This window comes from Rhinatrema bivittatum, chromosome 1 (assembly GCF_901001135.1).
Source record: "Rhinatrema bivittatum chromosome 1, aRhiBiv1.1, whole genome shotgun sequence".
Taxonomy (NCBI): domain Eukaryota; kingdom Metazoa; phylum Chordata; class Amphibia; order Gymnophiona; family Rhinatrematidae; genus Rhinatrema; species Rhinatrema bivittatum.
In genome coordinates this window covers 56365363-56379429 of record NC_042615.1, presented here as the reverse complement: position 1 = coordinate 56379429, position 14067 = coordinate 56365363, and positions in this window count along the sequence as shown.

Genomic DNA, 14067 nt, shown 5'->3' with positions numbered 1-14067 from the left:
TTTGGGACCGGCTCTTCAGCAGTGCTATACTGCCATGCAAAGGAACTTGGCTTTGATTCCCAGGGTAGATCTTCTGCTCCCCAAGTCTGTTGAGGCTGGGAATGCTGCAGAGGCAGCACTTATAGCCCCTATATGGAAGGGAGAACCAGTCGTCATGAAATGGTGACAGCTGGTAACTTGACTTAGAGCGCATGACTGCAGGATTCTGGAAGGAATTTTGGGGTATGGCCCTTAGCCAAGGGGCTGTCACTACAATAGCTGAGTTAAGAGTTGAGAGGGAATGTGAAATAGGAGAAAATATTCCCGAGTAGTTGTGAATGAAGGCTCATGATGCCAGATCCCAGTGCTTGTTTCTGTTAAGCTGGAGGGTCAAAGAAGCAGGAGGAAACTGCTGTGGAAAGCAGGCCTGAATTCGGCCATCAAATTGTGCTGCCGTGGAATGTGCTCTCTTAGAGCTCAGAAACACCTAGAAGTTTTTTTTTCAGCTGCTGCCACGCAAGTCTCTTCAGTTGTTCTCCTTTGCCAAGGCAAAAGGACGTCTGCTATCTGTCTCCGCTGCTGCTGATTTTCCTGGTAAATTTTCAATATTTTTTCCTCATTTTCCTTAGTTTTTTTTCTAGTCTCATTTTATTGGTGAATCTCCAAAAAAAAAAAAAAAATTTCTCTTCCATGAGTCCTTGTAGGTAATTTTTTTTTTCATAGTTTTGGAAAAGAAACCCTTTAAACTTTGCAACAAATGCACTCATGAAATGTCAGGCTTGGAGTTCCGTGAGTTTTGTCTCTACTGCCTGAGTCCCTCCTATGACATAAGTAATTGTGTAATAGTAATCATTAGGCAGAAAGTGAGTGGACAAAAATTTCCAAATATAGGAAACATTCTTAAACTCTGAGAGGATGGCCATTTGTAGTGTGTAGTTAGAGGTATATTTGTTTTCCTTCTGAAAAGTCTTGGTTTTCATCTTATTATCTGTCATGAAAGTAATGTCCAAACAAGTCCATACATTAAGTTGCATGAGATGCGTTACCCAAATTCAGTGCATAGGAAATTTTTGGTTGAAAGATGGTCACAAAATTCAGCAAACAGAATGCAAATTTTAATATTAAAAAAAATGCAGGTCAACTACATTCCAAGCTTTGGACCAGAAGTAAAGATAGAACAAAAGCAAGGCCAAAATACAAGAATGAAAGGCCTGCAAGTATATCTTGGCGTCACGACCCTAGATGGAGCGAATGCCATGTAAAATTCTGTGCAGGATTTCTGTTTTTGAGGGAATATAAATATCAAAGATAAAATGGAAAATAAATTAATAGGTAAGAGAATTTCTCCTTCCTATTCATCCTATTACACTAGTCCAGTCCCATTCAGGTGCAAAGTACCAAAGCTCTATCTATTTGGGCAGGTGAAAGCAAGGGCTTCCCTGAGAACTCCAGAGTCATAGGCAGAATTCACCCTGGCTAGAACATCCAACCAGTAATGCTTCACAAAGATATGCAAAAAAAGACAAAGTTGCTACCCTACAAATGTCTGCAGTAGATATTGCCTACTCCTCCACCCAAGATGATGATGGCGCCCTTGTGGAATGTGCTCACACCAAATCCAGCGGCCTTTTTTCTTTCAGCTTGTAAGCTGAGACAATAGTCTCCTTTATCCAGCGAGCCAGAGTGGCTTTGGAGGCTGCTTCTCCCTTGCGGGGACCCCCACATTAGGACGAACAACTTATCCAACTTGTGAATGTCACTAGTCACTTCAAGATACCTTAACAGCACAAAACACTGAAGAGACCAATATTCGGCTCTGCATTCATCTCAGGGGTAAAAGCAGACAGAGAAACAGACTAATTGATATGAAAATTCAGAGCTGACCTTCAGGAGAAAAGACTGTACCAGCCTGAAAGTGACCACCTCCACGGAAATGCCAAAAAAGGGTACTGGCAAGAAAAAGCCTGAAGTTCCGAAATTCGTAACTAATGGAGCAGATATCTGCCAAGAAGGCCGCCTTCAAGGAAAGCTCCTTCAAGGTTACTTGCCACAAGGAAAAAGGAGGATCCACAATACGAAGTTGAGATCGCAGTAAGGAACAAGTGGCAGAAAAGGCGGCCATAATCTCTTGACCCTCCTTAAAAAAACAAAATGAGAAATATCCGGGTGAACCTCTCCAGAAAGGCCACCCAGCTTTCCTCAGAAACAAGAAAGAGCTGCCACTGAACTTTCAGGCAATTCAAGGCAAGCCCCTAATCCAGTGGTGTCACGATTCCTCCTGCAATGTAGCCCCCCCCCCAGGGGCAGCAGTCTTCAGCGATCCTCATTAACCGCTGCTCTAGCCACCTCTTCGCTGATCATGTGATATAGTTCCGCCCCTACTTAACCCAGCATATCCATTCCCTTAGCTCCTTAAACTGGCCATCCTTGCCTTGCTATTCTACCTTCCCTTGCAGCCTTCTGCCTTGCTCTGGGCCCTTCCAGGCCTTCAGGTCTTACCCTGCAGCCTTCCCAGTCTATCTGCCATGCTTAGTGCTATCTTGGGCTTTCCTGTCCTACCTTGTGGCCTTTGGGACTTCTAGCTTCACCTAACCAGCCTTGTGCCTTGTTTGGGTTTCTTGTTTCCTGTTGCTTGTTCTAGTCCTACCTTGACTAGTCCAGTCCATGTATGCTATTCCAGGCCTTGCCTTTGCCTCTAGTCCAAGCCTGCCCTTGTTTCCAGCCTGGTCTCCAAGCCTGCCTGTATCCAGCTCACAGCCTTTGTTTTGTTCCAGCACCAGCCATGCTTCTGGATAAGTCCTGCCAACCACCAGAACTCAAGGGCTCAACCTGCAGCGAAGATGGCTGGTTTAGGTAGAAGACCCAGTTCAGTCCAGCCTTGCCCAGAGTCTGGCCCTACTCCTGCCAGGGAAAATCCCAGCCTAGCCTGACTGCCCTGTACCAGAATGAAGAGGCTATGACCCTTCTGGAGTGGGACCAGGATTCACTGCCTGCTTGGTAACCCTGGTAGGCCAGGGAAAAAAATTTCCAATCCTGTGAAAACTCCTGCTCCCAATCTACAAGTACCAGTGTGTTAACACATAATCTACTAAGCTCCTGTGTCAGTTTTTGAACTCACCGCCATTTCTTGAATGCACCAAGTGTGGTTCTCTTAATCCTGCTCACTGGAGGTATGTGGGGTGCAAAATTGTGAACCCTGTGAATATAGAGGCCTGTCTCTCTTGTAATACACCCAAATTAATTCCCAGACTACAACTTCCAGATTCTGACAGCATGAGATTTGCCTCAAAAAATACCAAGCACAGCTAATACAGTCATAATTTTCCATAGTGATTTAAACTCTGTACCTCTGTAAAGGCAAATTCTGCTTTAGCATGCATCATCTCTTTGGTGGTTCTTCCTTTGTGTCAGATAGTGGGGATTTTGAGTCAGAAAGAGGTAGTTAATTCAGTCCCTGGAATTCAGCTTCACTCAGCTGCCTGCAGCAAACCTTTTAATGAGGGCAACACTGAGTCCCAGGATCATAATGTGTAGAGATGTGATTCAGCCGAACTTTTTGGTTCAGCCTTCGTTATTGGCCTGCCATGGGAAATTTTGTTTTCCCGCGGTTCTGGCCGATTTTATTTCGGCTGCCCCTAAAACAATACCTGAAACCCACCCCACCCCTTCCAATTTAATTAATTACAACAGGGGTTGTAAAATTTAAAAAAACAAACATCTTAAAAAATGGCGTGGGCCATCCATTGTTCCTACCATGTGACAGGGGCCGACCAATGGCACAGACAGCCCCTGTCACATGGTAAGGGCCATCAGTGCCATTGTGATTAGTGGCAGCCGATGGCCCGAGAGGGGGATATCACTCCCGGAACCCCACTGAACCACCAGGGACTCGGTAAGTCTGGGGGGGGGGGGGGGTCACAATTAAATTTGAAGGGTTTGGGGTTGATTTTTTTTAATGTGCACTTTCTCTCCCCCCCCCCCCCCCCCCCAAAACAAAAACAATAAGAAAACCACATGAAATTTCATGGGTTTTCTTATCGTTTTGTTGCCCCCCCAAAAAAAACAATGAAATAGGAAATATCGTCTCTGTTTCCTATTTAGTCGCAAATTAATGCACATCCTTAGTCTGTCTTCTTAATGCACATCCCCACATCTGTCTTCTAAGGATCCTTCCTGATTGAACAAGGCTCAGAAGCTAATTCTAATCCACCTCCATGGAATCCTTTCCAGACTGCTGTTCCCACATCTGCAGTTCTGTCTTCAGAGACGTCTATTGCCTCTGTTCAGCCATAGAGAGATGTGGTAACACCATTAAAGCTTTCTGGTTATTTTATGATGTCTTTCCAGCCTGAGGGAACACCTCAGTTCCAGGAGAAGCCTGGTCTATCCACTCTGCTCCAGGAGGAGTCTTCTCCATCTGCTTCACTCCAGGAGGATCCCACTTTCATAGATCCGCTCCAGAAGGAGCCCGATCTACCTGATCCAATCCAGGAGAAGCTTACACATATAGTGCTGCTCCGGGAGGAGCCCGCTCCTACCACCCAGCTGATTGAAAGACTCTGACCCAGGCACTCAGTGCCAGAAAGATTCTGGCCCAGTACTTAAGTTCTTAAGAGATGTTGAGCCAGTGTGTCAGCACTAGTGAGACCCTGCTCCAGCACATCAGTATCAAAGAGATTCTAGTCTAGCATGGGGAAGGGGAGACTTTTCTGAAAGGATTGGCTCCACCTTAACCAGAGTGGAACCAAGCTGCTGGCACTAACTTTCAAAAAGGAGATAGAGCAGCTTTTAAACTAGAACAAGGGGGAAAGCAGACATTCACTCAGCAGTGCATGGTTCAGAGAAATGTATCCTTGAAGGATACTAATGAAACAGGAGAGTTAGGGTATCCCAACAGAGAGGTTCCAATAAAAGCAAACATAGTCCATGTGCCTGTATGTAAAATATCACCGAAGTTAATGATTTCCAAATTATCCCTAACTGAAAAGCAGTTTGTTAATACAAACAAAAAACACCCTTTGAAATGTCTGTATGCCAATGCCAGAAGTCTAAGTAAGATGGGAGAGTTAGAGTGTATAGCAGTAACTGATGAGATTGACATAATTGGCATCACAGAGACTTGGTGGAAGGAGGATAACCAATGGGACAGTACTATATTAGGGTACAAACTATATTGCAATGATAGGGAGGATCAACTTGGTGGATGTGTGGCACTTTATGTCCAGGAGGGTATAGAGTCCAACAGGATGAAGATCATACAAGAGACTAAATGCTCAGTAGAATCTATATGGGTAGAAATCCCATGTGTTGGGTAAGAGTATAGTGATAGGAGTATACTACCGTCCACCTGGACAAAATTGTCAGACAGATGATGAAATGCTAAGAGAAATCAGAGAAGCTAACAAATTTGGCAGTGCATTAATAATGGGAGATTTCAATTCCTCCAATACTGACTGGGTAAATGTAACATCAGGACTTGCTAGAGACAAAGTTCCTGGATGTAATAAATGGCTGCTTCATGGAGCAATTGGTTCAGGAACCAACAAGAGAGGGAGCTATTTTAGATTTAATTCTTAGTGGAATGCAGGATTTGGTGAGAGAGGTAACGGTGGTGGGGCCACTTGGCAATAGTGATCATGACATGATCAAATTTAAACTAATAACTGGAAGGGGACAATAAGTAAATCTACAGCTCTACCACTAAACTTTCAAAAGGGAAAATTTGATAAAATGAGGAAAATAGAAAAAAACTGAAAGGTGCAGCTGCAAAGGTTAAGTGTTCAACAGGCATGGACATTGTTTAAAAATACAGTCCTAGAGGTGCAGTCCAGATGTATTCCACACATTAAGAAAGGTGGAAGGAATGCAAAATGATTACCGTCATGGTTAAAAGGTGAGGTGAAGGAGGCTATTTTAGACAAAATAACATCCTTCAAAAATTGGAAGAAGGATCCATCTGAAGAAAATAGGATAAAACATAAGCATTGTCAAGTTAAGTGTAAAACATTGATAAGACAGGTGAAGAGAGAATTTGAACTGAAGTTGGCCATAGAGGCAAAAACTCATAATAAAAACTTTTTAAAATATTTCCAAAGCAAGAACCCTGTGAGGGAGTCGGTTGGACCATTAGCTGACCGAGGGGTTAAAGGGGCTCTTAAGGAAGATAAGGCCATTGCAGAAAGACTAAATGAATTCTTTGCTTCTGTGTTTACTAATGAGGATATTGGGGAGATACCAGTTCCGGAGATGGTTTACAAGGGTGATGAGTCAGATGAACTGAACCAAATCACTGTGAACCTGGAAGATGTAGTAGGCCAGATTGACAAACTAAAGAGTAGCACATCACCTGGACCGGATGGTATGCATCCTAGGGTATTGAAGGAACTAAAAAATGAAATTTCTGATCTATTAGTTAAAATGTGTAACCTATCATTAAAATCATCCATTGTACCTGAAGACTGGAGGGTGGCCAATGTAACCCCAATATTTAAAAAGGGCTCCAGGGGCGATCCGGGTAACTATAGACCAGTGAGCCTGACTTCAGAGCCGGGAAAAATAGTGGAAACTATTCTAAAGATCAAAATCGTAGCGCGTATAGAAAGACATGGTTTAATGGAACACAGTCAATATGGATTTACCCGAGGGAAGTCTTGCCTAACAAATCTGCTTCATTTTTTTGAAGGAGTTAATAAACGTGGATAAAGGTGAACCGGTAGATGTAGTCTATTTGGATTTTCAGAAGGCATTTGACAAAGTTCCTCATGAGAGGCTTCTAGGAAAAGTAAAAAGTCATGGGATAGGAGGTGATGTCTTTTTGTGGATTACAAACTGGGACAAAGAAAGGAAAGAGAGTAGGATTAAATGTTCAATTTTCTCAGTGAGAAAGGGTAAACAGTGGAGTGCCTCAGGGATCTGTACTTGGACCAGTGCTTTTCAATATATATATATAAATGATCTGGAAAGGAATACGATGCGTGAGGTTATCAGATTTGCGGATGATACAAAATTATTCAGAGTAGTTCAATCACAAGCGGATTGTGATACATTACAGGAGGACCCTGCAAGACTGGAAGATTGGGCATTCAAATGGCAGATGAAATTTAATGTGGACAAGTGCAAGGTGTTGCATATAGGGAAAAATAACACTTGCTGCAGTTACACGATGTTAGGTTCCATATTCGGAAAAATATCTAGGCATCATAGTGGATAATACTTTAAAAATCATCAGCTCAGTATGCTGCAGCAGTCAAAAAAGCAAGCAGAATGTTAGGAATTATTAAGAAGGGAATGGTTAATAAAATGGAAAATGTCATAATGCTTCTGTATCGCTCCATGGTGAGACCGCACCTTGAATACTGTGTACAATTCTGGTCACTGCATCTCAAAAAAGATATAGTTGCAATGAAGAAGGTACAGAGAAGGGCAATCAAAATGATAAAGGGGATGGAACAGCTCCCCTATGAGGAAAGGCTGAAGACGTTAGGGCTGTTCAGCTTGGAGAAGAGACGGCTGAGGGGGGATATGATAGAGGTCTTTAAGATCATGAGAGGTCTTGAACGAGTAGATGTGACTCGGTTATTTTCTCTTTCGAATAATAGAAGGACTAGGGGCATTCCATGAAGTTAGCAAGTAGCACGTTTAAGACTAATCGGAGAAAATTCTTTTTCTCTCAACACACAATAAAGCTCTGGAATTTGTTGCCAGAGGATATGGTTGGTGCAGTTAGTGTAGCTGGGTTCAAAAAATGTTTGGATAAGTTCTTGGAGGAGAAGTCCATTACTGGCTATTAATCAAGTTTACTTAGGGAATAGCCACTGCTACTAATTGCATCAGTAGCATGGGATCTTCTTAGTGTTTGGGTGATTGCCAGGTTCTTGTGGCCTGGTTTGGCCTCTGTTGGAGACAGGATGCTGGGCTTGATGGACCCTTGGTCTGACTCAGCATGGCAATTTCTTATGTCTTAAGATCCTAATGCAGGTCCCAAAGCTCCTGCCTCACATTGGTGATAAAAAAAAAAAAAAAAAAGGCAAAACAGGAAAGTTGAGCAGTGGTTAAGGGTGACCCCACCTCACCCTGGGGCTGCTTCCTGACCACCCCCCCCAGTATAAAAATTTAAAAAATGCATCCACACAACCCCAGCCTCCTCCCAAAGAGGCTTCAGCCCCAGCCCTCCTCAAGGCAAAGTCCTCCCACTCCTGACCCACTGAACCTTAAAATGGATCCCTTGCATCGGACCTAGTCAGCCCCATTTTACAAAATGGTGCCAACCTGTCATGTAACTGGGCTAAGGGACTTGATGGGATGGAGATGGGAAGGGGGCCCAGGCCTGAGGCTGTATTTTATTTGATGTATTGAGGAGCCATCCCTACACAGATGCATTTTTTAATTTTTAGTTTGGGGTCAAGGGCAGGAGTCCGGACTGCCTCAAGTGGCTGCCCCAGCTTGAGGCAGGAGTCAGTCTTCCTCCCTACTCAACCTCCCTTTTTTACCACTTTTTTTTTTATTTTTGGGCAAATGGTCCTTTAAGATTATGCCAGTCCCTTGCGGTTGGGGCTGTCCTCACGTTATAGGGCCACTGGGCCCGATCTTTTGGTCCAGTGTTTGACCTTGAGGCAAAAACACCCAGCAGCGCCCTTCCCTGATAATGGGACCCCCTCCTGCGATAAAACATTGCAGCTTAGTGAATCTAGGCTTTAGATTGTGAGCCCTCTGGGGACAGGGAAATATGTGCAGTACCTGAATGTAATCTGCTTTGAAGTGCCTGAAAGGCTGTATATAAATAAATAAAATAGTTCCTGTACTTCCTTCTCCTACCTAATGTGCAACTACTGCTGCTGAAATACAATTAGTAGAGGGAAGAAGTGACATCACGGATGAAGATGGCAGCTTGATCCGTGAGCTCCCTACGCTGCCTCACCAATGTGTTTCAATCGGAGCTGTCCCTGCTTCAAATTTCATAAGGCTGTACTTGATACTACGGAAAAACCACCCCACCATGGTCTCTAAGAGGAAAAATGTGAACTTTTAGCGATTTTCCTATTGCAGAGGGAAAAAACCCTCCTGTGGATTGGGAAGATGGTGTGAGTGACAACCACGATGGCATTGACACACTGGCTTCAAGCTCAGGAGAGGATGCATTGAATTCAGATCCCCCGACTTAGTTAAATTCTGATTATCCCACTAAATCCGAATTTCAGGAATTGTTTGCAAAGCTGTGTACAGATATAAAGACCTACCGACAAGAAATGCTATCTAACATGGACAAAATGCGGGAAAAGCTGGCCACCTTGAGCCACAGAATTGACCGAATTAGACACGAGGCTCAAGTGGCAGACTGAGCAATCAAAAAACAGCAAATCCACGTGTGAGGAACTCTATTTTCAAGGTCAGCTAGCTGACCTTGAAAATAGTCTTATGGAGTAATCTGCATTTTTGCAGCTTCTCGGAATCCCCAGGTATTGAGAACTGTAAAGAAATTATTATATGCTTCTGCCGGCATTTATTAACCACATCTAACTCAGAGGCAGATCACACTCCTCCTGAAATACAACTTGATAGAGCTCACCGGGCTCTACGAGCTCCTATGTCCAATTGGTGCAGGGACATCGTGGTCTGCTTTCACGACTTCTCTATAAAAGGAGAATATCTGTCTATGCAGACTTCAGGCCACACTACAAAATCGGCAGACTCTCAGGGAGATTAGTTTTTCTCAGAAAAGAAAATATAAAATAGCATTGGCTCCATCCATTCAGTCTCTCTTTTTCTCTAGAGGGTTCCACACACAAAAATCTGCTCTCCCTCTGAAGCCTTCCCAATTCTGACACCGTGAGGATTCACCAGCTCAATGATACCTACCAAATTGTCTAAGCCTTCTACTCTACGTTCATCTTTCCCAGCCTGGCAAAGAGTAGGAAAGCGAAATAACAGGCTACGTAGACACTCTGGCAGCTCCCAACATAGCCAGGGATGAAGTTGAGTGCTGCCCTTTGAGGAAAAAGTGTTAATTAATAGTACTTGGGCCAAGCCCATCTGCAGCTACAGTGCAATCTTACTTTTTTTTTTCCCTCTTTCTGCACATGGCTTCCAATTGCTTCTTTTTTGTAGGCTTTTTGATGCACAATTACATTGAGAAAACAAAATATGTATCGTATTGAGATGGCATGGGAACCGCCTCTTCATGCCTGATAACTCGCCCTTCCTGGGAGGAGTTATTTGCCTGCAAGGAGGATTGTACAGGCACTTAATTGTTCTAGAGGGGACAAATGTGGTCCCTATGGGGTTTGTGTTGCATATTGGACTAGTATTGTATTTTCTTTGAATAATTTTTTCTTGAACAGGTGCTACCATTGAATATTTTTTCTTGGTGTAATCTGCTTGTAATATTGTTTCCCATCAGGTACTGACAATTTTCCACACTGTCTATACTCCTCGCTAGTTATATCCTTACTACCCTGCGATGCTTAAGGCAGTATTTTCATTCTTTTTTTTAAAGTGACAACTTTATATCAGTAATATGCCTAGCTTTCCTATTACATCTATAAATATCAAAGGTATTAATATCCCACAGAAAAGGAGTTTTTTTTGTTTAGGGAACTTGACTTGAATAAATCTGAGAATATTTTTCCAAGATATATCTCACACAGATATAAATATTTTATGCGTTCTCCTAGATTGTCAGAAATACTATACCCCAACTGTAAAACTGCAAAATACACTGTAGTTGGTATTTGTTTTCTAAAAATGTCATATTTGAATGTTCTCTCTGCATTTCAGACCCCAAGGGTAGATACCTTCTATTGCGAATTAAGGTAAATGGGATCACATATACTTTGGTAAATATCTATGTTCCCAACAAGGAACAAGCTGCCTTCTTTAGTAAACTCCACCAAATTAACCTCCAACATAGTGCAGGATTTTTGATAGGAGATTTTAATGTTGCCCTATCTCGAACTCTTGATACATCCAAAGGTCATTCTTATTTAGCAAAGACGCATACGGATGCCCTCAGAGCCCTTATGGATGACCTACAAATAGTAGCCACATGGCGCAATTATCCCCACTCCTGATCCTATCCTTACTACTCTAAGGCACATGATTCCTACTCTAGAATAGACTACCTTTTGGTTGATAAATCATTATTTCACCACATTCGGAAATTGGATGTGGGTATTTTCATGGTTTCATCATGCCCCCATATTTTTGGATATTCTTCTCCAGGATGATGATGGATTTAAATGTTTCTGGTGACTTAATGACTCCCTGCTCCAAGATACATCATACATTAATGATATTACCCTTGCTATCCAAGATTTTTTCATACCAGTGTTAACTCTATTTCCTCACCTGTTGTGGTTTGGGATTGTTTCAAAGCATTTCTAAGAGGCTTATTCATATCTCACTCCTCCTTCTTGAAAAAAGGGATAAAGCGACTTGTACCCAACTAAGAGATAAAATACTCACGGTATTCCCATAGTGGGTCCCTGACCACACTTAATCGTCTTAATGAAGCCAGGGAGGAACTACAAAGCTTGGAGGCAGAGCTCATAGCTAACTCTATGGAACTGACTCACCAGGAATATTTTGAAGGAGGGGAAAAGGCAGGGAAACTACGGTACTTCCTAACAACTTTAAAAAAAGTTACCTTCCAAAATCATATTTTAAAAATAAAAAATGAGGCTGGTCAGATTTTCTCTACTAATGCTGCTACAAGTCAGCAATTTCTTAAATTCTATCAAGCCCTCTACTCTGCAGACTCCCTAATCATTCCAGAAGTCATTGAGGCTTATCTGAACTCCATTTCTTTACCTCACCTAACTTTGGGAATGTGAGAATTATTAAATGCTGAAATTTCCACCCCTGAGCTTTTAACAGCCATTAAAAACCTTAAGGTGGGAAAGGCCCCCGGCCTGGACAGGCTCACAGCTAAATTCTATAAGCAATTTGCTCCCATTTTAGTACCAGAGTTACAAAAGCTATTTATCTGCATACAGGAGGGTCGTTATTGCCAGACTCTAACCTAGCGGGTATTACTATTATCGCCAAGCCGAGACCCTACCATCTGTGGCTCATATAGACCCATTTCCCTGATCAATCTCGATTTGAAACTGCTGGCAAAAGTCCTAGCTGATCATCTGAATTGTTTCATTGCCCAAATTATTCACTCTGATCAGGATGTTTTATCCTGGGTAGGATGGCCAGTGATATTGTCCGAAAAATCTTAAATATAAATTTGGGGGGGGCACGTAAAAAAAAACAAATGCCTTCACTTCTCCTAGCCATAGATGCCGAAAAGACGTTTGATATGGTGCACTGGCCTTTTTTTTTTTTTTTTAATTTGCTACCTAGGAGGTCATGGAATTTTGTGCTTCCTTTCAAAACTAGATTCATTCCCTTTATCACAATCCTAAAGCCTGTTTAAAAATTACTGGGGGGGTACTCAGATACTTTTAATGTCCAACGTGACACTAGAGAGAGGTGCCCCCTCTCCCCTATTCTTTTTGCTATATTCTTGGAAGCATTGGCTACCACTATACGTAATAACCCTCTCATCTCCAGTTTCAGAATGGATACTATGACCTATAAATTATCATTATTCGCAAATGAAATTCTTTTTACTATTAGTAACCCCCTCCATTGCTGTTAGCCATTGAATCTGACTTTGCCTCCTTCAGTGCTTTCTCTGGCTTTAGAATTGGGGAAAAGTCTAACTTTTGAACATCTCTTGTGACACTCAAATTATTTTTTAAATCTCATCACCCCTTCAAGTGGGCCTCTAAGCTTAAATATTTAGGGGTTTGTATTGGTAAACATCTAAAGGATCTTTTCCAACTATGTACATTTTGGAAAATTGAACAGAATCTGGATAGATGGATCGCCTCTCCTTTACATGGCTAGGCAGGCTCGCTATAATAAAAATGAGGTTTCTTTACCTATTTAAAAAACTCTTCCAATTCAACTAATTCCATTTTTTAAATTTGGCAGAGGAAGCTTCTCTGACTTATCTGAAGACTGATGCCCCCAAGGGTAGCTAGATCTATCCTTTATCAATCCAAACTTGATGGTGGGTTGGGGCTACCAAATCTTCTTTGGTATTACACCCCCTTAGAAAAGCATTGGGTACAAATTGAGCAGGCTTGGATAAAGGATATGAGCTGCCTTACAGCAACCTCGTCGGTCTTGCCCTAATATAGTCCCTACCACTAGACACACCTTGAATGTCTGGACCCTCTGGAAGCACCAGCTGGTGGGCCCTGCCCTCCTACTTCCAATCATCCTCTCTCTTCCATAATTCAACATTCCCTCCCTGTATACCCACCCACTCTTTTAATGAGTGGCAATCCAGAGATCTCTCTCAGGTAGATCACATCAATGTAAATGGGAAGATATTACTGTTTGCTACCTTATGCATTCCATTTGGAATATTATTCATATCTTCAGATTGTACACTTTACTGCTGAACTACGAGGATCTCTCTTTGAGGGGTATTGCTCGCAACCCCTTATTGTGAATGGATCGATTTCTAAAATTTATAAGTTGTTAAATACCCATTTGAAGAATAAACCTGTATACATCATTGCATGGGAACATGATCTTAGTTTAAATCTCTCTGAAAAGGAGTGGTCACTTGTATTTCTTAGGATTAAGTCCTCCTCAATCTCTTCCTTCATAATTGAGAATAGTTATAAATTGTTAGACAGATGGCATTATACACCACTTAAAATACATAAATTTTGCCCTACATCCAGTATGCTTTGCTGGCATGGATGCTCTTTACCAGGATCCTACATCCACATGTGGTGGGACTGTATACATATCCTATCTACCTGGCAGCAGTTATCAACCACGATATCAAAAGTACTGAAGGATTCTATTCACCTAACTAAAGAACTGGCTCTCCTTAACCTCCAGGACAACTCAAGTGAACCCAATGCTCTACTCTTAATTCAACAATTTTGCATAGCCCTGAGGATGGAGATTGCAGTATCTTGGAAAAAGCCTTGCTCCCCAACCACACAGGAAGTGTTGCGACGCCTAGACAGAACGTGTACCATCTACAAAATCACTTCAGCAAAACACCATTGGATTGGC